Below are 27,955 nucleotides of genomic sequence, written 5' to 3' on the forward strand. Positions count from 1 at the left end.
ATGTAAAATATTGTAAAACTGAATTGATAATAAATCTTTTTTTACACCTCTTATTCCCCTTCAAACTCAATCAAGTTTCACAAAATGGACGACTCTTTATCAACGAAAAAACAGAGTCCAATATCAGTAATTCGAAACATTTCACCGTCAACAATACCTAAAGCTCTCAATACAGCATTTATTGCCGGTTTAATGGCCCCAATCTCTATAAGTCGACTGCGACAATTACGAGCCTTCATTGCTACGTTCCAACTCGTTCAAATTACACCCACTTTTCTTTTACGCAGGCACCTTTGTGTTGACATCTTAATTTGCCTGCATTATAGCCTTAAGGAACTTATTAAGGTTCTCTTTTGAATGCAAGTTCTTAGAGAATAACTCTTTTACTGTGCTAGTTACCTGTTGCGTACAATGCATATTTTCATACTTATTTGTACTTCTACAGTATCGTAGTTTGTACTTTTGTTGCGAATGCGAAAGTTTGAATGTTCATGTTTAAACGTTTCGACTGATGTTTGTTACTCAATTACGCCAAAAAATCTGAACCTATTGTTATGAAATTTGACAGTATTGAAGCTCTAACATTGGAGTGGTACATAAGCTATTTAAACATCAGCATTTGCTTATGGTTTTAACAATAACATAACGTAAACTATGATCTGGTTTGTAATAATATACACACGTAATATCACGCCCATTATACCCAAAGATAAAGGCAAAGGTGCAATATACTCACGTTTCCCCATTATAAAGTTAGTCCCATGAAATTATATATACTCAATATTACCCAACCATCATGTTAACAAATCCATGTACATAAATTTGCCCAACATACATCCATCTCTTTTACTCCTATAATTTAGGTATGTCACTTTTCTCACTCTACATCAAATATAGCAAAATTACACAAAGAATCGTCGTAATGACAAATGGGACACTTTTGTTCGCTTGAAACATTCATTAGCGCGACGTAAATTTTGTTAAACGCCATCTAGCGAGCTTTGACAGAGATAAATGCATTATACGAATACACGCAGTAATTTTATTAATGTATCACAATTTGTATGTTTTATCCTACTTATTCCATTTACCTGAAGTAAATGGAGTAAGCCATTTACTATAGGTAAATATAATAAGTATTTTAAAAATCTGATTTTGATTATGTTTGCCTGCTTTCTATTCACCTCTCATTTCCATTTTGGAAATATTTATTTGCAGACCGTATTTTTTTGGAGTCAATGGCAATATCAGTGCTAAAAATCTTCAGTTAAATTTCGTTATTTTAAATTCAAAACCAATCATACATTCATATGTCAAAATAGTTGATTGTACAGATTGTACTGAAACGTACAGCTACCGCCATTTTTTAAGAATTCATTTTGAAGATAGGGCCGTTCAGAAGAACTTACAGCAAACTCTTGACCGCTTTTTCAATTGATTGACAATCGCAAGTGGTAATCCTAGCAACAAAATGATTCGATATATAAGCAGTTTCTCCAACTGAATTTAAAATAATATAATTTTCCTCACTATTAGCCCTTTTCTTAATCCAAGCATTGATTTTGATTATGCAACTGATTGTTTTCGAAATTGGTTCAGTAATTGGAAATTTAGAACGATTGCCGTATCTGGTATCTAATGATGTGCCCTCATCGGAATTGGTTTCATTTAAAATCTTCAGGGTCCAAAATGTCAAATGAGGCCGGTTATTCGGTTAAATCGTCCACTTTATTTGTAAATTTCAATGGCGGAAAGAATACAGATTATTTAAGTAAAATATTGTGTTTTTTTTCGTTAGGTAAAACGACCTTTCTATATTTTTTTGTACTACAAAAGAAGTCAAATCTCGAAAATCTGTGCTATTCTATTGTTGGGAAAAGCTCAACATCGTCATGATCGTTGGGGTCCTGGAAATATTCAGATTATAATACTATGTATTTATAAATGCGAAAGTTTATCTTTTTATCACCCTGAACGCTATGACTAAAAGCATAGAGAAAGTTAGATGGATTAAAACTGCTGAACGGTTTTTTGAATTTGGTACGCACCTAGTTATCAGTCTGGTTAACATGGGGCATTTTCAACTAGCAAAATTGCCATAAGCGCGCAAAAGCTATTTCCATAAAAAGATTATATTACAAATTAAATTCTCAAACGAGATCTGCATTCGTTACAATAATGTACTTTATAAAAACTTCAAACAAATGTGCTGGAGAGCGGCGATCCTCATAATTTATAAAGCAAAATGCTAATTTGTTACAAAATATTCGGAAGAGACATAAAACAGTTCTCAAGTTTTAACAAGAAAAGTCGTCCCCTTACTTTAACGTTTTACATTAAAACCATTTGTTAACAAAATTAATGGATATACCTGGGAATTTTTAAACTATCATTAAATTTATTTCTCATATCGCACCGTTACCGCCACCATCACTTTAATTCTTAAAGTGACTTAACTCAAGATTAAAAAAAAAATAACTTTAATACGCTGAACAATTTTGAAATACATATTCCATCACTTCATTATTTTGTTTTCGCTATATTATGGCTAGTTCAACCTAGGACGCAAGTTAAACCGCTTGAAGGCCTTTAATATAACTAAACCACTTATTACGTGCCCTTTGAAAAATGGAGACACTAGCCTAAAATACTTCTAAGCGGCTACCCATCTGCGGCATGTCCGTGCTAAAGGTTGTTTAACTCACCGGTAAAATGGGATATTTTTATTGGAAAAAATGTTTCCAATTCCAACGACACTCTATTCTATGTAGATTTCAATTTACTGCATTTTAGCACTCCTTTGCACACCACCACTGAGTTTTAATTGGCTCTTCTGGAAAATCTAATGCAATTTTCACTAATGTTTGACGTCCTTTCAGTCGTATAAAATTTACCTGTTAGGGGAGAATATATTATGCATATTTTTATTTTACCCGCGACTTCGTTCGCCACCTGAATTTTTGCATGAGAATGCGTCATTTTCCCTGGGTAAAAAGTAGCCTATGTCCTTTCTCAGATATCAAAATATCTTCATACTAAATTTCATGCAAATTGGTTCAGTAGTTTAGGCGTGAATGAGTAACAGACAGACAGACAGAGTTACTTTTGCATTTATAATATTAGTATGGATATGCATTAGCGTTTAGTGTGTTCACTATGTATGCATGTACAATGCGTGTTAACGTTTTTTCTCACTAGTAGTATATCATGCTAGAGGCCGCCTGCGACTTCGTCCGCGTGGAAACCCTTCCCGTGTAAATCCCGATCCCTTCGGAAACTCCGGAATAAAAAGTAGCCTATGTGTTATTCTGGGTCTTCAGCTATCCATAGACCAAATTTCATTGTAATCGGTTCAGTAGTATTTGCGTGAAAGAGAAACAAACATCCATCCATCCATACATACATACATCCTCACAAACTTTCGCATTTATAATATTAGTAGGGTTCTAACACAGTGTATGCAGATTTGTTTGCTAGTTATCTCACGGTTCCTACTAACAAATTAAATGCAGGTAATCAACACAGTGCGCGTTGATAATTAACAGGAGCTTAATCACTAAACCGTTGATAGAGTTGCGACAAACTAATTAAGATTATTTTGTTGATTAAAATATAATCTTTCAAGGTTATGGAAATAATCATGATGAAACCTCATCTTGCATGCCTAAGAGTTCTTTAAAGTATTTTAAATTGTTGAAGCAATCGGCCGGTGTGATGGGTAAACCTAACCTCTCTCATTCAGAAGATTCAGCTGGAAAACAATAATTATGGTTGATAGTCCGGAATACCAATTACAAATCTATCAACATATACCTACCAATAAAAGGATTTTCTAAGTTGACTATAGTAACTACAAGTATTAGATTGGAGTTGTAATTTTGGCAAAATTTCAATTTTTGTAGTAATATTTTGTAGAATAGTTAGTTATTGTTAATTTGAAACGCATGATATATCTGCAACATTGATAAAATACCTTTATAGATTAATTAGGCAATAGATAAATCAAATAACATATAAACTAATGGATGCAAAACCGTCTCTACTATTCCTTTAAAACACAGAGGTGATCAAACTACCTCTGATTTTCAACTATAGAAGGCTTCAACTAGTTAATAGTTAATTCAAAGATTAAACATCAGGATAGACGGTCTTGATTCAACATCGCGTTATCGGCGCCAACTTTGTAGGGTCCGTACTTAACCTAAACTGTATCACGCGATGAGAAACTTACCTAAGCAGTTCTATGTTTAGAACTATGTATTGAAAGCAATTTAGACGCTCACCGGTTAGTTATAAATTAGTCTGTTAAGTCTTACCGCCGACATTTTAAAGATGGGTGACCGTAGTTGGGTTGCGTCTCCAAGCTTTTGAGTTAGAACTTGCGTTTTAAGTTTCAGAAACAGTTTTGAGGAGTTTTTGCGAAAGTAACGTCACGCGTAGCCATTCTTTGATTTCCAAGTTGACAAAAACCAGTACAACCTGGCACGAAAAATGATACTGTATAGCTGTCTTAAGCGGCTAAAGAACGGAACTGATTTATAAAAAATTTTCCCGATTTGGTGATGTTTAACTTCTTTATTTTAAACTCTTCGTACGAATGAAGCCGTGGTAAAAAGTAACCATTAATTAAATCACAAAATGTCAACAGAACCTTTATGCAAAAAAAGCGGTAAAAATTTAAATAAAAAGCGATAAGGTTACTCTTAAAAAAACCTGTATAACGAAGGCACGTGCCTGTCTTTTACACGAAAACAACACTCGCATTCTTAAATACGATACGAAGCTAGGAGAGTAGTAAGTTTTATGTTAGGTACTCATTCAATACTTAAATGTCATTGGACTCATCATTGGACAACTCACACGATCATTTGATTCCAAACTAAACAGAACTTGGGCTATGGCAACTAAATAACAGATAATCATACTTATACACTTCTAAATACATACTAATATAGTTTATCACCAATATTTGTCATGTAAAGGGGACTAATCGTCTGGTTCTGAGCTATCCTACACTCGAAACTATCGCATATTGAGCGCTGATATCACACAAATTTTCTCGATATCTGCACGATTGGAATAGTCAACGTAAAGCGACAGTGTTTGAGAGTGGCATTACACATAAACATTTTTTTATAGGCCAGCATGGTGAAGAAAAAGTGCCCAGCCAGCGGTAAATGATTGAATTCCCTCCTATTTTGACTAGAAATAAAAAATGCCCATGTATAATTGATCGTACAAGCCTTAACCAAATTTAAATTTATCTAAAAACAACCGTAAGGGGAAGAAAGGGGTGCAAAGGGAGGCTTTTAACCAACACTGTTACATTAAGGTCTAATGAATTAATGTATGTATAGCTCATGCGTTAATTTCTTAAGGGGTAAACATTGGCCGTACCGTGTAATTTCAAAGAAAAACATTTGACTGCCCGAAATATTCAGTGTTAGGGTTATTTTTCAGGCATTTGAATAACAAATTAGATGCTAAAGGCAATGTTTGTAGACGAAAAATATTTAAAACTTATATTCACAGTGTAAAAGTCTGTAAAAATAGCTAACAGCATGATACAAAAGGGGTGAATGCATTTGTCTCCTACATCAGTGGTTGACTGTTCGAACCCAAGACTGCAGTTTTCATTGAAACAGTCAACTACCTATGTTTTTTTTAAATAAAATGTTACTCGTTACAACGGTTTTTTAACGAAGATTTTAAAGACATGCAAACTCTTACCCAACGGTGTGACAACAATGAATGAACTGATACCCATAATTATATACTTCTAAATACATAATTATATAGATACATTAACATCAGAACAAATTTCAAAACATTCGACTCTTGTACTATTAATCACATGTAATATGTGGCCTGAATAGAATAGTGATACTTTTTACAGTTTTTCTCCTCAGAAATACCTCTACACAGTCGAAAAAATGGTGCATATAATATAAAGCTTTGTATCCCTACGCTCAATAACCTGCAGTCTTAGAAGTGCTTTAACCGCTCTTTATCATACGTTATTGAATTTCTTAAATAATTAATTAGACTAGATATCTTATCTTCAATGAATATTATATCCAAGTGAATATTACAGGGAAGGCTTTGACGACAAGGCTTCAAGTTAGAACAGATTCGGGAATATTATTTTGATAAGTATTAGGTTTTAGCCCCGATTTTCATCATAGTACTTAAAAATAATGAAAATAGACTGGTATAAATACCCTTAGCAGTAGGACCGCCTAAATACACCTATGTATGTACATGAAGTTTCAAATAAATAAATAAAAGTTACAGACAAATTATATAGAACTAGCTTATGCTTACTACTACGTCCGTCCGTGTGAAAACATTTCCCGGATAATCCCGGATATAAACTATCTGAGTACCACATCTATACAGGAACTTCTGGTCCGATTTGAAAAATTATTTCAGTGTTAGATAGCCCATTTATCGAGGAAGGCTACAGGCTATATATATATCATCACGCTACGACCAATAGGAGCAGAGTAACAGTAAAAAATGTTACCAAAACGGGGAAAAGTTTGACCCATTCTCTCTTATGTGACGCAAGTGAAGTTGCGCGAGTTAACTAGTTTCATATAAATCCATTCAGTCGTTTTTGCATGAACGAGTAACAAACATACATTCTTACATCGAAACTTACAAACTTTTGCATTTATAGTAGCTTGATAGGATATCCGTAATAATACTAGAGGAGTCTACACACCCCAAACCACTGACCCACAAGCCATAACATATTTTTTTTTGAATTTTACTCGTATCTATGGGAACTAAGGTTTCGTAATAATTACTGAACAAAGTAAAATATAGAATCATGTTTTTTGGCATCGGATCTCCTTAGATTTTACCCTGTCAACTTCATTCTACAGGCAGAACTATATACAAGTGCAGAAAGGGTAGTAATACGAAAATAAAACGTAGCACTAATGAAAATAGCCTGCGTTATTGTATTCCCAAACACAAACAATACAGGTCAAATGTTTGTTTAGTTCGCAAATGTTTGAACGAGAGTCCGATCCATAACAGCCTGGTATCAACACAGTCATGTGGATTTTTGATAAGCAACTACTATTTAGACGAAAAAGGAGTTATTTTTGGAAAAATGTAAATAAATGACTAATGTGTGTGGAGAGATCATACATGGTCATTTCTAATTAAGTAAAGCTATTGAAAGAAGAGATAGATAGACTGCCTCCGTGGCGCAGTGGTTAGGTCGCCACGCCGATACCACTGCAACGGGAGGTCGTGGGTTCGATTCCCACACGGAGCAATTATTTGTGCGATCCACAAATAATTGCTTCGGGTCTGGTTGTGCTTTGTGTCCGTAGTTTGTATGTTTGTAAAAGTCCCCGCGACACAAGAGCAATTCTTAGTGCGGGAGTTGTCTTTTTCAAACAAAAAAAAAAAAAATATAAGAGAGAATTATTGACCAAAATTCAAAAATATGTATACTCGTGTTTATCTCGCATTTACTGGTCCCGGGTGATATTTGGATCTACCACACACGGTCATAACAGAAATTTTACAACAACTACTGTGTATGAATGTGTACTGCTCAATCACGCTAAAATTACAGCATCGATTTTGTTAAAATATGGTACACTAGAAACGAGTGGAAGAAAAAGAAGACTCTGCAACTGACCCTATTTTACTTATCATTACAAGGTTGTCAATTTCTAGCAAAAAAAAACTACGCAGGCGGAACTGAGTGCATAAGCTAGTATTCAAATAAATCTTTACAAATCTTTATTCCGTGGGATGACCCAATTCTGTCCCCTCAATTTCAGATTATTTAATTGTTCGTAAGCCCGGAAGCAAAAGTAATTGTTTCAAAATATTTGCTGAAAGTATCATCTTCTAATCTTTTTATTGTTATTTAATAATATAGCTATTGCCTTTTCTTCGGATTTTGACAACGTTTTTTGAAGGTTTTTTCTGTTGAAACATTTTGGACCCAAAAAAGATTTTTTAAATTGATTTGATGGTAGGAAAAATCCGAAAGCGTTTTAAGTCAACATGGTAAACCAAAGACCTCTCATGATGGGATGAGACCTTAGCCCAGAAGTGGTACAGTTGAGTTCGTTACAATGATTATTTAATGATTTTTCTGTCCGGAGACTCTAGCCCAGCCGTGCACAGTGTTTTCAATAATAGTAAGACAAAACATTCTCGAAGCTAAAGAGTCGTTTTGCTTCGCAATGTCACAAATGATCCGGATTTTCCAATGTGTTTCCAACCAAAGTTCGTACGATAATCATGTTGGCAACATCAGCTGTCAAGGATTGCGGTCGCATCATTCTCGGTGTCGCCCGAAAATATTTCGCATTTGCCCCAGAAATGTTTGGCTATTCGGCGTCACTGCTACCGGCGTGGAAGAAGAAATGACATTACTAAGTGATAAAAATGTATTTTTAAGCTCAGTTGCGCGATTCTCTACAGTCGGTATTAACGAGTATCGGGAGTTTGACGTTTAAAACGTATTGCAAAAATAGTTCCTCTGTCGCCCGCTACAGGCGCTGATCAGATTTTTTCATACAATTTTTATTAATGGCTGGCTGGTTGTCATAGATCATAGTGGTAGAGAATTGCGCTACTGATATGACAGCTTCTTAATAAGTATTGTTTAACTTAATAGATGAAGTTTTGACAGTTATTATCATACATGTTACTTTATCCATCAGATCCTTATCAATGAGCCATGAAACTCGCACTTAAACTTTGAAATTGCATGATTTCAAAGTTTAAGTGCATTATACTTTTTTGAATAATTGTAATATTGTAAATGGGGAAGATATGATGTATGTTATTGAGTAACAGAAATTTGTTATTCAACAACTCGGAAACTACTGAACAGGTTTTGATTAAACTTTACAGTTTGCCTAATATCGTGCTATCAGAGTCGCGCGAGTCGAGATGCATGCACACATATCACATTTACTATACCAGAAAATTTAGGTAGAGATGTGTGAAATACACCCACGTTTCACCATTAACAATGTTAGTCCTAGTACCTATTACATGGGACTAACATTGTTAATGGGCGAACCTATTGCCATTTACCTGGCATAAACTTGGCCGAGCGGGTCAGCTAGTCCCTAACTGTATTAGAAATGTTGTAGTAAATAACTTAAATATGAGACAAACTTAGGTTTTTACAGTATCCGTGTCGTATTAATTAAAATCTTGGCTCAGGTCCCGCGTAATCACATTTAAAATAATAATGTTCTACCTCGTGTATATTCATGATGTGTTCCTTTGAGAGCTTTACTAAATACCGATTACACTAGCTGTACGGCTTAGAATACAGTAAGGTGTAAATATGTTAAAAAAAGGGGTACATTAACCCTTTTAATATTTTAAATTTTTATAAATTAAAATGCTTAAACGCGCGGCTCTGCCCATATACAGATTTTAGCCCTTAAGGATAGTCTGGTATGTTTGATTCAAAATTTTCCACTATTTTCGTGCAATTTTCAAAAAAATAATGTCAGCTTTAGCCGTGAAAACTATATTCTTGCTTCTTATTTATAAACGATCTACGATAAGCGACATGTCAAGCGGACATTCAATGGATGGGTGGTAGCATCCCCGTACTTCGGATTAAAAGTTGATCTCCCTTGCTGTCAATTACGACAGCAGTAGTTAAACCACGTTATAGGCCTTTCGAGCTGCTTAAACAATTAAAATTAATACTATGTAGACTAGCCATACGATAAATAAATAATTGAAGGCTAACCTTTTAACACGAGACTGTAAGTACTTCATGTTTCAATAAACGTATTTATATTGTACAGCAACAGGTGCGTGAGGGAGAAATCGATACGCTATTAACACAATGAATACTGAAATATCAATAGTTGTTAAGTATTCAGGTTCGTGAATACATGCCTACTTTTATACTATTCTATCTCTTTATAGACCGTCTAGCCGATTTTCAACTTTTGTTGTTAGTTTTACTAAGCCAGCTAATTGTGCAGGAGTTTATTCACTCTCTTTTCCCTTTTTTAAAAAAGTCTCACACTAAGAATTGCTCTTAGGTCGCGGGGACTTTTACAACCATTCAAACAACGCACAGAAACTACAATCAGACCCGAAATAATTATTTTTGCGATCCGCATTGTAATTGCCGCAATGGTAGCGGCGTATTTTCATACAACCTTTCATACGCCATTTTATTCCCCTGGAGTTGATCAAAATCTTTCTTATTTTTAATTTCTTAGTGGATGCCTACGTCATAACATCTACCTGTATACCAAATTTCAGCCCGATCCGTCCAGTAGTTTGAGCTGTGCGTTGATAAATCACTATCTCAGTCAGTCAGACAGTCATCTTTGAGTTATATACATTTAGATGTCAAAGTTGCACAATACATAGATATACTCTCTATTCCATCACTCTCATAGCTTGATGAGATGGTTAACCAACATGACTGATGACTGACCTAGTGACGTATTCTGAGCACATCATTCAACTAATAATATTCAAACCGTCCAGCTAGAACCAAACATCTATTTTTCATGCCCCTAAGTGACACTTATTTTAAATGGCACAACAACGTTTGCCGGTTCAGCTAGTTTATTTTTATTTTTTAGTAATGGTTGTTATAGCGGCAAAAGGAAATACATCATATGTAAAAAAAAATTCTAGCCATCACGGTTTATGAGGTACAGCCGGCAGACAGACAGACCAACAGACAGACAGCGGAGTCTCGTTTACCTTTTGGGTATGGAACCCTTAAAACGATCACACTAACAAAACTCTAGGCTACTATTAAAAACATTCCAATTGAAATCGGATGAACTATGGCACTTTTTGGTGATCTCCAAATCGACCCTAAGACTAGTCGTAAACACTAGCGCACCACGTCGGCGTTTAGATACTAAATATTTAACTTTGTCAAAGCACAAAATATTATAGCTCTGTACATAGGGCGTTTGTCGCGGTTTCACTCCAGAACAGACTTACCGCAACAGAATACAATATCAATTCACCCAGTGTTTACGTTGAACCACTAAACGTACAATAAACTATGAATAGTTAGCACTAGAGCCTAGCTAAAGCCTTTTCTTCATTGCTTTAAAAATCGTAGTATAGTAATCTCTTAAGACGTTTTCAGACTAGCGTTGTTCTCTGCACGTTTCGGCACACGCGTTTCACGCACTGCTTATTATAATTATTAATTACTAGCTGACTCGCGCAACTTCGCTTGCGTCACATAAGAGAGAATGGGTCAACATTTTCCCCGTTTTTGTAACATTTTTTATTAGTACTCTGCTCCTATTGGTCATAGCGTGATAGCGTATAGCCTTCCTCGATAAATGGACTATCTAGCCCAGAAAGAATTGTAAATCGGACCAGTAGTTCCTGAGATTAGCGCGTTCAAACAAACTCTTCATCTTTATAACATTAGTATAGATTATAAGCGCATCGATTTGATTCGATTAACGCTTATGGCAAATGGCTGGCCTTTGCGCGCCTAAATTGGCTCCCAAAACGTGTTTAAACGCGTGTACAAATCGCAAGACTGAAACCTCTGTTATTTTATAACTTTATTGCATGACAATCGTTTACGTTCACAATTTTATAGAAAAACTAATGAAAATGTAAAATTAAGTGTTTACGATTACGAACTATATTTATTTTCTGAGTATATTATTATGGTAGTTATTAAGAAAATTATAGGCTTTTTCCGGTAAACTATAGCCGTATTATTTCAAACAACTTTATTATGAGTTTGAACAAGCAGACTTCAATATCGGGTTCGGTAGGTTTATTTTTACTGATAGAACGGTTTTCGGCCACGATTATTTGAAAAATACACTGGTATAGAAAAGCATATTTGTGTTATACGGTAGCAAAATCGGTTGATAGAAAAATGAACCAAGATTTAGCGTGGTCTGATTCACTGTTTTTAAATCCAGACTAGAGTAGTGATACTTTAAAAAGTATTCCCCAAATCGAAGCATCAACAATAATCAAGATAATATATTTCAAATGTATATTGAATCGTATCAAGATTTTCATAAACTCTTAATCTACTTTAAAAATATTTGTAACTATTTGAAAACAATATGAAAATTTTTAATATATCGCAAGAAATCAGACAGATACGGCGAGGTACTTTCATTTTATAATAATAATATGAAGTGATGCTGAAACTATTATTTTGGTCCAAAGAATCTATTTCTATGCTTAGAATAAAGTATGAATACATATTATCGAATTTACATTTATATTGTCGCTTATGGTATTAAATAATGGATAATGTTTTTAAAGATGAATAGATGTATTATATATACCAAGGTTCATTTTTTCTATTTATAAAATACAGAGCGTAAAAAGTGTAAAAGGTTTCATAATTCCATGAAAGAAATACATTGGTATTTTGCAACCAAGTAGTGTAAATTGTACACGACACTATAATTATGAAGCATTGTTACAGTGTGTAAACAGAAAATAATATTATTTTATGAACTTTCCTATGTATAGATGTGTGTAAGTTTACTTTTCTTAACTATACCGAAAACATTTATTTTCCTAGGGTTGTAAAGACTGCCCAGATGCGTTAAGTCCGCCTACGCTAATTAATTTCCCATAAAACTAAAAAAATATAAGTATAAAGAAACCTCGCTAGTCCTTTGCCAAAACTAAATTCAAACAAATCCTAAGAACTCCTAATACGAAAACTCAAATTTTATTGCTCCCAAGAATTTTAATAATACTTTTACGATAGGAAGGTAATTCCATGGATATTGCTTTATTTTGTTTTATGGCCGGGCACTGGCCATTTAAATATTATGTCTCCAATGAATGAAAAAAAAGAATGGAACACACAAAAAACGAGAGCGTTTTCAACGCGTGAGTTGGACTGTGCATTGACGTTATAAACAATGCAGGTACAGGCCGAATGCTGGTTATTTTCATGTGCTCTTTAACTTTGTGTGATTGTATATAGCAACAAGTTGCTTTGCAGATGACGAAAAAAAAACAAAAGATCTAATGAGGCTGTTCTTCAGGTCTGTCACCCGCATTTTACCTATCCTTATTAATTTTCAATTTTTATTCGCACGAAGATTGAAAATAGTGTTAGCTGCAGCGGTTGCTACAAGTAACACTTATCACCCGAACTAAGCCTAACTCACTTGTGTTTGTAGAAAACGACTATATATTACTTTGAATAGGGATTTTTCTGAGGTAACAGAACATAAATTATAATAAGTCCGCCAGTCAGGCAAAGAAAAATAATAGATACGTATTTTTTATTAAAAACCAATAAAGTGACTTACTCAAAAAGCATTAAAGTTATGGAGTAGGGGCTAATGACGTCACGGTGTTGTACATCTTCTACTCTAAAGTGACGTCATACGACTTTTCAACTCAATGTATCGCGGTAATAATTTGATTATGCACAAAAATTATCAATACGTATGTTATTATTTTTCACAAACTACTACATGGAATAAAAAACAAAATTAGTCATCATCCCTATTAACCTGCCATACTCAAGTTACGTACCGCAACCGTCCCGCAACCGCGCGCCGTGTGGTGCTTTAAGAAAAAGTTGGATTTTTACTGTTGGTTAGTAAGCGTTTTCTGTGCACTGAAAAAAGCTGCCAGCTTTAATTTTGTTTTTTGTTTTCGCTCGCTTTATGCAATATTGGAGTAAGTTGGGAAACTTGTTGAACTGAATTCATGGAGTAATTAAATCGAATTTTTTGTTTGACGAATCTATACGAGCGTTGCATGCGACTGTTGATTGCTAAGTCGATTCACAAATCGAATGAAGTGAGTTAATCTCATAAATTGGATAGGTTATATGAATTCTTTGCCGCTTCTATTTTGGTTCATATTTATAGGCTAGAATCTATGCATTAATGAATATTTATGATGTTCCTGTGAAGAATAAAATAATTAGCTTATACTTCTTTTGGAAATATGTACGGGATATGATCCGTTACTCTCTCGTTTTTATGCGATAGAAAAATAAACCAACATTTTTCTACGTTTATAATTTTAATTTGATAAAGTGGTAGTAAATCATTATAATAGCCCCACGATCACTCTGAAAATAATGCTTAAAATTTACAAACATAAAATCCTTATCATATTATCCTGTAATGTCTTTCTAATTATAGCGCCATTTTCACCCTAAACCTCGGAAAATTTGCCTTAAAATAAACAAATTAGAGTCTAATTTAGAACAAATAGCCTGTTCAAATATCTAATAATGATTTTTAAACTTCACTTAATGGCCGTTGGTTTACGATTTCCGTATCAAATTAAATAAATTTAAAAGGGTAAGAGCAAAGTCGGCAACGACAGTAATTTGATTACGTGATTTAATTTCTCTAATTTAAATCCTTGGTGTAATAAAAAGGCCAAAAAAGTTTCCTTGAATTTCCATTCAACGCTGAGTTTCCAATTTGTACGGAATGCTTACAGATAAATCTGGTAGGATTTAAGTCACGAGCAAATGTAGTACGTAGGTATGTTATATTTAGCTTTATTGTTATCAACGAAACGAAAATGTTAAACAATAAAATTATCTATAATGACATACAAAATATCACACCTGTTATACATCAAGGTGTAGGCAGAGGTGTATTAAGAACACCCACGTTTCGTCATTTTCATCTATGTAATAGTGGGCGATTTTGAGGGGGGGGGCGATCTTGGGAGTTATCTTACCATTAACCGAGCACGTTACTTATATTACTATTGAGAAATATTATAATTTAAATTAGAAACGAGAACTAGCACTATACCCGATCTGGGAATCAAACCCGCGAATTTCGATCAATTTTGAGACTGTTTTATGACTGAAAAAGAAAAACACTGTTAAACTCAACAGTAGTGCGATTCTCTACAGTCGTCGTCCTATCGAGTATAGACCGCTTGACATATAAAATGTACTACAAAATAGTTCCTGCGATGACCGCTGGAGGCGCTGAGCAGATTTTCATGTAACATTTCGACAGTTTCCCGCTTTTTGAAAGTGGGTAGTAGTAGAGAATTGCGCTACTGAGCTTTCACGGCGTTTATTATAAAGACAGTGATTGTTTCATGTCTATAAATAAATAAACAAGAGAACATTCAAAGATAATATTCTCAGTGACAATAATATTACTTTGTCTAAATACCCACCTACGACGAACAGAAATATTATGAGATTAAATGAGAAACTGGTGTTATTTGTGTTCTATTTGTTATTCATAATAATAGGTACTCGTGTGAGAAATATGTGCTTGTTAAATATATCCTAAGGAACATAGGCTATAATAACCAACCTACACGTGGGCAATTATGTTCTGTTGTTGAATTAAGGCCATTATAATAAATTTCAAAGTTCAAGTAAAAGTAATTCCTGTTTTCAGTGTATGTTTACGATATTGCGTATTATTCCCGTTTGAGACAAAAAATGCTTCGATCTCTAATTTATCTTTATCTAAATTTACAGAATCAATAAGTTTTCTTGCACTATTCGTTGCTATACAGTTCAATTCTGAGAAACACACACTACAAAATGTAACGAATATAGATCGGGAACGGCAAAGCAATACAAAAATATGGCGAAAAACCACAAATACCACGAAGTAATTTTCGCCAAAATTATCTGGAAGTACTTCATCAATTCTAATCAAAGCGCCGCATCAAAACAGTAATCACAGGAAGGGCCCAAATCAACATTTTTGTAGGAAGCAATCCAAGTGAAAAGATTAAAAAAATAAAAGGAAAAAAAATGCCTCGCTCGTTCCGTTTGAATACAAAAAGGGGTAGTCGTGATTGGAAACTTATTTTAGATCTAATTCATTTATAGTTCTGCTCGAACTTTTGTTCATGGATTGCAATGGCCGTTTTAATTAGTAAAGAAAGAAAGTTCATTAATTAAGAGTAGTGGTCAACTTTGTGGTAACGCTTTGTGGTTCAATGGACTCTTTTTTTACTTTTGTAGACGGACTCGAAAGCTTGACACGGGTTTTCTGGGGTCCCTCAGGGATCGTCCCTGGGCCCTCATTACAATAATATGTAAAAAAGTAGATACATAAGAGAACATTCTTTTTTGATTCACGCAGTACATTCCTTCACCCATTTATAATTCGTTCACTGCATAACTAACGTATTACGCACACTACATGGATGTACGTTTGTTATTTAATTACACCAAAACCACTAAATAAAGATATTGATGGAATATGGCGCACAGATAGTTAATAGCCTGGATAAAAACATTAAATTCCTTTTACTCCAAGAAATTGAACGAAGTCGCAGACAGAAGCTAGTTTATTAAACGTCAAGATTAGGCAAAGTATTTCATCATACCGCAAAAGTAAGTTTAACTGCCACCCACCCGTATAAGCCTGCTCCCACGTAATGCGTAATTCTATTTGGAGACTGAGCTTCAATGATAATATTAAATTATTTAACGCATAAAATTTATGTTCTGAATTACTGCTGTCTTTTTCTATTATTGCGTTAACAAGTCATAAAGGACAAGTTATGAATCACATGATAGGCAGGTCTACGAGAATACAGCCGAGTGCTAGCCGAGCACTATAGCTCAACCATTTAGTAGAAAGCTTTATTGCCATGTTCACAATTTAGAACTTCTATGATCAGGAGCTGACAGTGACCTGTTTGACACAGCTACCTTTTTCGGAAATATCCAGAAATATTAACTATGATCTAGATAGGCTATGCATGCCAAGACTCTCTACTTGATTGTCCGGCTATCATTTATTTTAGAGGCGGTACTCTTTCGAGGCATGTAAATCATTCCATAAACTGGTGCTACGGTCCGGACTCGTCCTACCTTGAAACTACCTGGCTATTGACGCGGAACGAGGCTGTGGTGCGGAGAAACGGAGAAGTATTAACTAATCGGATTGAACCATACGCAACGCATACATTAACTAATCTAATATATAAAATTCTCGCGTCACAGTTTTCGTTACCATACTCCTCCGAAACGGCTTGACCGATTCTCATGAAATTTTGTGAGCATATTGAGAAGGTCAAAAAATCGGCCAACATCTATTTTTCCTACCCCTAAGTGACACTTTTTTTTATATGGCACAACAACGTCTGCCGGGTCAGTCTAGTCTATATATAAAAGAGAGTGGTGCTAGTTACACTACTTATAACTCAAGAACGGCTAAACATATTTAGTTGAAAATTGTTGGTGAGGTAGCTTAAAACCGGGAAACGGACATTGGATACTTTTTATATTTTTTTTAATAAAAATATGTTGCTCCGCGCAAGACTCAAGATTGGCTCTACAAGTTCGACTTATTGTTTTGTGAAATTGTATTGAAGATACGGGAAAGGAAGGTTTTTATGGAGAGAAGAAAGCAAAAAAATGCGTGAGCAGAGCAGCATATTTGTATATTCCTTTATTTTATATTCGTAATAAGCAGATTTTATTAAATATCTTGTTATAAAGTACCGGCATTGAAACGCAAAGTTTTGTAAGACAGATTTCTCTCAGCAAAATCTGAAAGTAGATTACGCTTAGTTTTTTCATTCTACAAACTTGTATAAAGTTTAAAACACTACGAATCAGTTTATGAGAGCTCCTTCCAGAGCATTACTTAGACTAATGAAACAGAAACTGATACTTTTATATGAAATTACTTTTTTTTTCTTATCTCGTTCCTCTGATATCTTCTTTGAGACGATTTGAAAACTCTTTAAAGTTGAACCATTGGAAGAAAATTTGCAGAAAAGCAACACGATTAAACCGTCCACGGCTTGTTCGGGATTATTTATTTATTTAAGCCTTTATTGCTGATGAAGTAAACATTACGCAATAGCATTTAGGCTATTATTATTAATGTATTTACTTAGTAGCTGACCCGTGCAACTTCGCTTGCGTCACATGAGAGAGAATGGGTCATAATTTTCCCCGTTTTTTTAACATTTTTTACTGGTACTCTGCTCCTATTGGTCGTAGCATGATGATATATAGCCTATAACCTTCCTCGATAAATGGGCTATCTTACACTGAAAGATTTTTTCAAATCGGACCAGTAGTTCCTGAGATTAGCGCGTTCAAACAAACAAACAAACTCTTCAGCTTTATAATATTAGTATAGATATATTATTTCAGTACATCGGATTGCCAGATTTAATGTTCAGCGAGTCATGTGTCTTCCAAGCACTTATATTCTACCCTGGCTTTTGCAGCAGCTTTTGTACATTTTATAATAACTTTATCTATCAAATAAATTATCCAACAGTTATCTATAACCCTTAAAACTATCATTAGCAAACTTACAAATATTTCTCCAGAAGTTGTGAAAGCCGATAAAAAGCAATAGATGAACCTATCCAATAGTTATCTAGCAGTGAACAAGGCCTGATCAAGTTGTAATTAAGTTTCGAGTCTACTGTCAGACACTGCCTGTAATTACTCGTCACCGTATCAAAGGCAAGATTATGTATGCATTTTCTTCTAGTATTAAGTCTTGCTACATGTATAAGGCTTGCGAATTATGTTCGCTGATCAAGACTGAGAGTCTATTCAATTTTTTATTTTATTTTATCCTATGGTTAGTAATAGTCAACCTGGTAAAGTGGTAAATGTAAATGCCATCAAAAACATTCTGTAAAAACCTCAAGTCTCGCCGTAAAAAGTTGTGAGATCGATATAATACCAAGTCGATTAATCTATTTAGTCTCTACTTAAAGGACCTTCTGTCTTAAGTTATTACGTATGTTATTATCATGCCAATTAAAAAAAAAATACCTTTAAAACAAATAGACCGACCTGGCCATCGCATGATTTCATTATTAGTATGTATCACACTACACAGCACGACGAGAAGTTACCTGAAATGTTAATGGCGAATTTGTGTTTTCTTGCGATGACCAAGTCGATCTTTTTGTTTTAAAGGTATTTTTTTTTATTGGCATGATAATAACATACGTAATAACTTAAGACAGAAGGTCCTTTAAGTAGAGACTAAATAGATTAATCGACTTGGTATTATATCGATCTCACAACTTTTTACGGCGAGACTTGAGGTTTTTACAGAATGTTTTTGATGGCATCTCACTTCTTTTTGTAGAGCGAACATAAGTCCAATTTGTATGGACAGACGTTATTTTTTCATAATTCAACATATTTTCCTATGGGAATGTTGTTCAGTTTCATGGGCTAAACACCCTTGCCCACCCTATACCCCCTCCCGTTATGCCTCATATAGTATGTACCTATTTACACCTATTTATTTTATTTTCTACAGTAATAATAATTCATTAACTGCAAATGTAACCTTGTAATCTTATACATTTATATGGGATTGCAAAGTTATTGTTGCAGTTGGTGTATTTAGAAAACTGGACCGAAATTAGAAAATATTAAATTTTTCCCATGATTAAGACACTAAACCCTATTTGTATTCTAAATTTTAAGCTTCTAAGTCTGCTAGAAGTACCTTAGACTTTTGATGATCGGTGAGTCAGTGAGTCAGTGAATCAGTGAATCAGTGAGTGACAAAATTCAAAATTTTAACAAGTTGTCATTCTTAAACTACCGGTTCAAATTGACTGAAATTTTAAATATACCGTATTTATACAATGACTGATTAGTTGCTGAAAATCCAGGCTTCTTGTTTTATCCACAACGAAATTATAGGGGTGTCAAAAATAGCCCGAATTGCTTCGAGAAAAGGATGTTACGGCCGTGCCGCTTTTTTTTTGCTCGACTTGCGGGGGCACTTCCGTGCCCCCAGATTTGACTGCCTCCGTGGCGCAGTGTTCTTTTCGCCACGCCACTCTACAATTGAGTCGGGAGGTCGTCGGGGTTCGATTACCACACGTAACAATTATTTGTGCGATCCGCAAATAATTGTTCCGGGTCTGGTTATAGTTTGTGTCCGTTGATTGTATGTTTGTAAAAGTCCCCGCGGCACAAGAGAAATTTTTAGTGCGGGAGTTGTCTTTTAAAAATAACAAATTATCCAAGACCGAAAGCTCTTTCATATATCTTAATTAACTAGGACCGAAGATTTACGTGCCCTCGGAAACGTGGACACAATCAGCTCAAATACCACTATCCGATCTATGCAATAACCGCGTCAAGGGCTGCTTAACTCATACGAAAAAACCCCGGCATTATAAATAACCAATAATTATTTTATTTATTTACGTTATGAAAAACTATCAAAGAGGAATCTAAACATCGCTATGTTTTCTTATAAATCCAATTTTCGGAGTTACTTGAATATTTAATGCTGTAGTAAACACGAAATATTACTTAACTTTAAGAAAAGGATAACAAGATTATAAAAAAAAATATAAATGTTTTCAAACAAAAGTTTGGATTTAATTTTAACCACGAACCCTCAAAGCTGCTAGGGGTTGTTTGCGCTGCTATAGATTTAAGTTAATTTGTATTGTCCTTTGCCTAAATTTAGAGCCAGTTTCACGGCTCATAGATAACTTTCGGATAAAATATTCGGTAGATAAAGTGACAGCTAATGTGTGAAAACAACCGTCAAAATTCTACGTGATGATTTGATAATAGTTAAACCGTATCAGACATACTGTATGTCTGATACGGTTTAACGTCAAGACTCTGTTCAATGAAATGAAAACTAAAATCATGAAACTTATTTACAAACGAAATACGCAGCTGTTGAACCGATAGTGATAAAATTTTGTATTAAGATACTGTCAAATACAAGCTACTTCACTATCCGACATCCAAACAAACTCGCCGGCAAAAATACAAATACATACGAAAATAACACTTTGCATACCAAAACAATATGCTTCTCCACCCATTTCAATATAAAAATATCAGAACAAAATATACTGGCAAATGAAGTCAACGATTGCGTCGTATTTGGTTGCATATTGTCAAAAGCCTCTTCCTCTGCAAATAAAATGATAGTCGAGTGTATTATTAAAATATTCTGTACTATATACAATGCGGGATGTTGTTCGTGCGGAGAACATGCAATCGAAATGAACACGCAATGTATTAAGTAACCATTTTATTGGTAGTCGGGGGTTTTCATTCTTGGTAGAAGGTACAAGTCTAGAAATGTTCGTGAGATAGAAAATTTATGTTCAAAACCGGCGTTTACAGAGTTTTTACAAATAAAACGGTCTCCGGAAGACCTTTTGAAGGGAAAAACCGAGGTCAAATAATCAGTAACAAAAATACCCAGGTGCCAAATTTCATTTAAATGTTTTTTCTCAATCTGACTGTCCCGTCTTTAGCTCTCTACCAAATTCATATGTAATAGTTTTTTATTTAAGGCAAGCATCCATATTCTCTCATCGGTTTCATTATATCGATTAGCCGACTCGTTTGGGCTCCTCAGCTTTTCAATATGGCGTTCCCAACCACATCAAATTTGATTTTTGAAACAAATTGTGTCATATATTTGACCTCAGATCTTCATTTATCTCTAAATTTAGTTTAACCAAGTTCAAGGACTTAGCCGTGAAAGCCCAATCGATTGACAAATAAATTTCATTTTTATGACAGTGCATGTATAATATTAATAGGTAATGTTCTTAAAATGTGTAAGTATTTGATCTTCCAATCACCAAACAGTTTAGCTTAACACGGCTATAAATTAAGCTAATACTTAAGCAAAAACCCAATTACACGTAAGGCCTGAAAGCTTACCCAGAATCTTGTAAGCGTTGGCCTCGTTTTTGCTAGTCTAGACCTTTAGGTTAACGTAATTGATACTTTTACTCCCACTTTTGTATATACTTGGTATATAGGAGGTGTATATAGGTTATATTAAACTTGTGGTTCTTCCTTTGCTGGCTTTTTTTGAAAAGCCAACTCCCGCACTAAGAATTTCTCTTGTGTCATCTAAAAAACAAACAACAGATACAAAGTACAACCAGACCCGAAACAATTATTTGTGGATCGTATAAATAATTGTTCCGTGTGGGAATCGAACCCACAACCTCCCGACGCAATGGTAGCGGCGAGGCGACCTTAACACACTTGCGCTACGGAGGCAAAAAAAAGAGGAGGTTTAAAAGACCTGTATTATTTTTCGACTTCATTACGTTTGTTACGTTTTCATTCAATTTTTAACTTTGAGGTAAATGATGATTTACGCGTTATTATCAAGATTTATTTCTTTTGATAAAAGTATTTTTGTCTTTAGAAAATTTTATGATGGTTAATTTTATTACTCCTAACAAATTTAAAACCACTTAAAAAAATATTTCCATCTGTTCAAACAAAGTACGACAATATACAAAAAAAAAATACAATTTCCATATCCATTTATAAAGTTCAAACTTAAAATAATCTGGGGGCACGGAAGTGCCCCCGCAAGTCGAGCAAAAAAAAGCGGCACGGCCGTAACATCCTTTTCTCGAAGCAATTCGGGCTATTTTTGACACCCCTATAATTTCGTTGTGGATAAAACAAGAAGCCTGGATTTTCAGCAACTAATCAGTCATTGTATATACACGGTATATTTAAAATTTCAGTCAATTTGAACCAGTAGTTTAAGAATGACAACTTGTTAAAATTTTGAATTTTGTCACTCACTGATTCACTGATTCACTGACTCACTGACTCACTGACTCACCGATCATCAAAAGTCTAAGGTCCTTCTAGCAGACTTAGAAGCTTAAAATTTAGAATACAAATAGGGTTTAGTGTCTTAATCATGGGAAAAATTTAATATTTTCTAATTTCGGTCCAGTTTTCTAAATACACCAACTGCAACAATAACTTTGTAATCCCATATAAATGTATAAGATTACAAGGTTACATTTGCAGTTAATGAATTATTATTACTGTAGAAAATAAAATAAATAGGTGTAAATAGGTACCTACTATATGACGCATAACGGGAGGGGGTAAAGGGTGGGTAAGGGTGTTTAGCCCATGAAACTGAACAACATTCCCATAAGAAAATATGTTGAATTATGAAAAAAAAAGTCTTTCTATACAAATTGGACTTATGTTCGCTCTACAAAAAGAAGTGAGATGCCATCAAAAACATTCTGTAAAAACCTCAAGTCTCGCCGTAAAAAGTTGTGAGATGTATATAATACCAAGTCGATTTATCTATTTAGTCTCTACTTAAAGGACCTTCTGTCTTAAGTTATTACGTATGTTATTATCATGCCAATTTTATAAAAATACCTTTAAAACAAATAGATCGACTTGGTCATCGCAAGAAAACACAAATTCGCCATTATTAACATTTCAGGAGCATTAACTTCTTGTCGTGCTGTGTAGTGTGATACATACTAATAATCAAATCATGCGATGGCCAGGTCGGTCTATTTGTTTTAAAGGTATTTCTTTAAAATTGGCATGACAATAACATACGTAATAACTTAAGACAGAAGGTCCTTTAAGTAGAGACTAAATAGATAAATCGACTTGGTATTATATACATCTCACAACTTTTTACGGCGAGACTTGAGGTTTTTACAGAATGTTTTTGATGGCATATATCATTCTGAAAGATACCACTTTACTGTAAGATTCTTCTAAGAGACAGAAAACTACACCATCCACTATATTTGAAGACATGACCACGCTCGTGCGATGTCGTAGTTTCTAATTATAGATAATATATATACTAAAAATCAAATAAGGCACCACATTTATGTAAATTATTTTAACTCGTACAAGTGCACTTACAACGGCATAACGACATCACTAATTTGTTCAAAAATTTTAACCCGCGTCTAAAACGGCATAAAATTGTACATAATGACCTAGTACAAGTTTGACATATTTTGTAGAATTATTTATTAATCTAATTTTGTTCAATTATGCTTATTATATTCAGCATTTTCTTCACATTCAATACTATTATTAACACTAACCTCGATATAACACAAAACCTAGAGGGACAGCAAAAAGTTTCTGACAAATTTGCGTTAAAACACGTGATAAAAAGCAAAGCGCATGAACGTGGACATAGCTGGAAGGTTTCGTCTGTGGTCGCAAATAATTTATAGCCTCGTTTTCCGCAAGCCCCCGTTATCCAAGATTGCCAACGAGCTACGTTAAAAGGGGACCTTTGAAAATGACTAGTTAAAAGGTTTTTTTCAAGCCAAAGGATAAGCGGTGACGGAGATTTAAAGTTGTTGAAACTGTGTGTAATGGTTGCAATAAATTGTTGAAGATGTGCAAATGGTGTGCTTCAGTATTTATGTCCTTTTGAATACAAGTTGTTACGATGTATTTTTTTACCGTGATTCGTTGAAATGGAATGTTTACTTTTACCGACATAAGGAGGTGGTTCCCAAATATTCTGTATTTTTTTGTTTGTTTGTTTCCTCATAATTATATTTGTATTGGGTAAAACGATTTCAGACATTCGATTCAGCTCGAACTAATGGATGATAATTGAAATTGTTTGTTTTTGTCTAGACAAAAACGTTTGCAATTTTATTAAGCTTGCACATTTAAGGTTACACATTAAATCATCTATTGAAGTACATCAAATATTAAAAGCAAAATTTATTACTGAGATAGAATCTTTAAAAAGTTCCATCCAGCAAAACTTTTTTCATAATATTTCCTTGATATCCAAACACACAACAGAAATATGATATTTGTTGAACACAACTTAATCTTTTCTCCAAAGATCGAAGGTCGGCAAGCTGCCTGCAACAAACAGAATCCTAAACAAACTTAACATCTGTAAGCCGAAGACCAATAAGCCGACAACCCATAACCGATAAATATCTTATAACGGGAACCAATAATGGCTATTGGTACTGGCTTACCAGGAAGGTCGACTTGCACCATACATTTGGACTCTATTAAATCCACGTTATAGGCAATTTCTATCAATTGATATCGACAATTGGAATAATATACGATATCTATTAGTATCTTAGTTAATATTAATGATAATTGCTTATTGCACTGCGTGATATTATAACTACATAACAGTGAGCACAATGTATGTAAACGAAGTAAATCTATCCTTAGCGGTAAAGAAAAAACATCGTGATTAAGCCTTGATGCCTAAAAAATATATAATACATGTCTTGAGTGCATGCAAAGTCCCCAACCTACATTTGGTCAGCATAGTGGACTCAAGACCTAACTCTTCTCTCGTTAGGAAGGAGACCATTGCCCAGCAGTGGGACAGCAATGTGTAAAAAAACACTATTTTCAAAATTCATTATGTTACATTTTACCTTACAAAGACATGAAACATGCTCCCTATTCGTATGATATATCTAGCAACCCCAGACTATTGGAATACAAAATCAAATACTGACTAATAATCGGTAAATATTTATCAAATCGATGCAAGATTTAATTAACAAATTACCGATACATCAGTTGTAAACACAAGAAAAGTTATCTTAACAATGCTTGAGACCTATATTATTCACCCGCCCACATTCGAAATTGCACCCTACACTACGATTTTAAGGTTGATTTTGTATTGAAAAAGAATGTGTGTCAATAATGCTCGGAGTTGAAACGGTTGTGAACTAAAATACGACGATTATGTACATATGATACAGGGTGAGGATTTATGAAGGTTTCATATACAGAGTGTTCATATATCTGATGTGGCTGAAATCCAGATAAATCTACATATTTCGAACCAAATTATTTTCCGAAACGTGTAAGAAATTGATAAACAATTTTTTACAGCCAGGCATGTTTTTTTTACAATTACAAACTACTTGTATCGCTAATTATTTGTTCCGTTGGCCAAGGAAGCTGTCAAAAATTAATATAGTTTTAATATGAAACAGTTTTTGGCTATACACCTTGACTGTTTTAGTGCTAGTCATACTTCTCCTACGGGATTGAGAGATGGGCTCAGCCTTGAAACCGGAGCTAAGGAATGCTAATATGTAAAGTAGGTATTTAATACATAACAGCAGTGGCAGCTTAATTCATTTTTGCATCGGACTTGCCATCGAGATTTCAGAGGGCTCGCATTCCACATATATTTGAAGAGATTAACAAAACAAATACTCAAATCTACAAAACTTTCATACTATCGTCTTTTCTTGCTACTAGCATAATTTTAGCAAAACTGTAAGCGCAAAAAGAGGAAAAATTAAAACCAAATAAGGCTTTCATAAGTAGCTATACTCAGCGACCTTTGTACAGAAAAGCTTTCTTGAACCTTGAACAAGTTTCCAAACTCTTTACAGTAAAGGGATGATGAAACGAGAATTAATTGATATTATTAAGTTAGGCGATTGACAGCCTGTTGAAACTTGTCTGGCCTTCGTTAACTAAAGATTTCCAGGGCTCCAGTTTATATGCTCGGTCGTAAATGTTCCCAAAATTTAATTCTCTTAGCGAAATTCTTGTGGCGTCCCGAAATCCTCACGTCTTTCCGACGTGAATGCTTTAAATTCTGTAAATTTTTTCGCCGCTTTTTGTAACGCAAGGCTTTAGTATAACTGACTAGCTTATGCCCGCGGTTTCTTTTTTACTGAAAATGTAGACGATGTAATTTATAAGCCTATAATAAACTGGGCCGAGATGCCAAGCAAAATAAGAAAATAATAAGTTTGAAGTCGCTTGTAACTACAGTTACACTAAGAATTAAATGTTCCACGACACGTATCGCCAGGGACTTCAGGTGAAGTGATGCGACGTCACTGGACTTTACTCGGGCGGGGCTTTACGTAGCGCAATTTTATTCTTCGATTGACCGGCTTGATTTATACTTTTTTGTGATGAGCCGATCAGCGCCCCTAGCGGGCGCCGTGGGAACACATTTTTACGTACATTTTGAATATCAATCTTTCGATACTTAATAGTAGTACCGACTTACCGACCGTCGAAAATCTACCTACCGTTCAATTTTATGTTAACCTACGTATAGATTTCATGACATTTGAATACTATTTTCGGAATCCAATTAGGTCGTTTTGTCTCTAATATTGACTTTAATTAAAGCGACAATAGTTTAATCGCTAAATTCATGGCTGTGATTGTGGCTTCTATAATAATTCAATGTAGAATTGACGTCAACCCACGTTTAATACTTGGAACTCAAGTAATAGGGGTTAATAAAGAAGATTATCCGTATTAACACTTATAATATAATTAGTTAATTACGCTAATATATCTAAACCGCTAGATCGACATAGATGGTAAAAATGGAATAAAAACAAAATGAAATACGTGTGCACGCCGCGATAGTTTAAAAAACGTTACAGGATTCGTTATTTTAATTCTGACCCTAAATTACTTCTGGTCATCCTAGTTAGCGATAGCTAATTCTTACACAAGTTCAATTCCCGAGTCGGAGGAAATTTAAGTTATAAGTCGTTGAAAAACGAATCATATGATTTTTAAAACCGATATTTTAAACAGTAACTGACCACACAAACATACATTAGTATATTATATAGTCTGTCGCAACAAATGTTCATAATTTCAAAACAAAACCATAACTTTATTCTCGTAAATCTTGAAATAGTAATCTTTAGAGATATGAAGGGTCAAAGGAATTTCTTTCGCTTCAGATATTGAAACACCTAAATCATACTAATACGAAACCTTTGAGGGTAGAACAATCATAATTTTGCATTTTTGATATCGAATGGTACGAAAAAATAATATTATCTTTCTTACCTTACCTTGAGTTTATAGGTAGCGGTATATTTTCAGTAATAGAAGGCAATTCTGCTAAAAGTATAGATTTCTGGATAGGAATTCACATATCCATTGTGTATGACTACAAACGACTAGAATGCCAAAAAAAAATAATGACCTAGCTTTTAGAACTCATTTTAATAACATTTGTAAATTAATAAACTAACTTTTTCGAGCTTTTTGATTAGTTGAGGTGAAAAGCACACACAATTTGAGTAGAATGCAGAGGAGCCTACCACTATCAATTATTGACAAACCGCTATCTATCGATAAACTTTGTAGATATTTGATTAACGACCCTAGTTGATGCCATGGGAACTATTTTTTAAATAA

At 34.3% G+C, this 27,955-nt stretch overlaps 1 protein-coding gene across 2 annotated transcripts in view; it reads left to right on the forward strand.

Annotated features, from left to right (window-relative positions):
- Positions 1-27,955, forward strand: part of 5-HT2B (5-hydroxytryptamine receptor 2B) — a 112,104-nt gene that overhangs the window by 25,023 nt on the left and 59,126 nt on the right. The window lies entirely within an intron of this gene.

The sequence above is a fragment of the Anticarsia gemmatalis genome, chromosome 2, assembly GCF_050436995.1.
Source record: "Anticarsia gemmatalis isolate Benzon Research Colony breed Stoneville strain chromosome 2, ilAntGemm2 primary, whole genome shotgun sequence".
In the NCBI taxonomy this organism is placed as follows: domain Eukaryota; kingdom Metazoa; phylum Arthropoda; class Insecta; order Lepidoptera; family Erebidae; genus Anticarsia; species Anticarsia gemmatalis.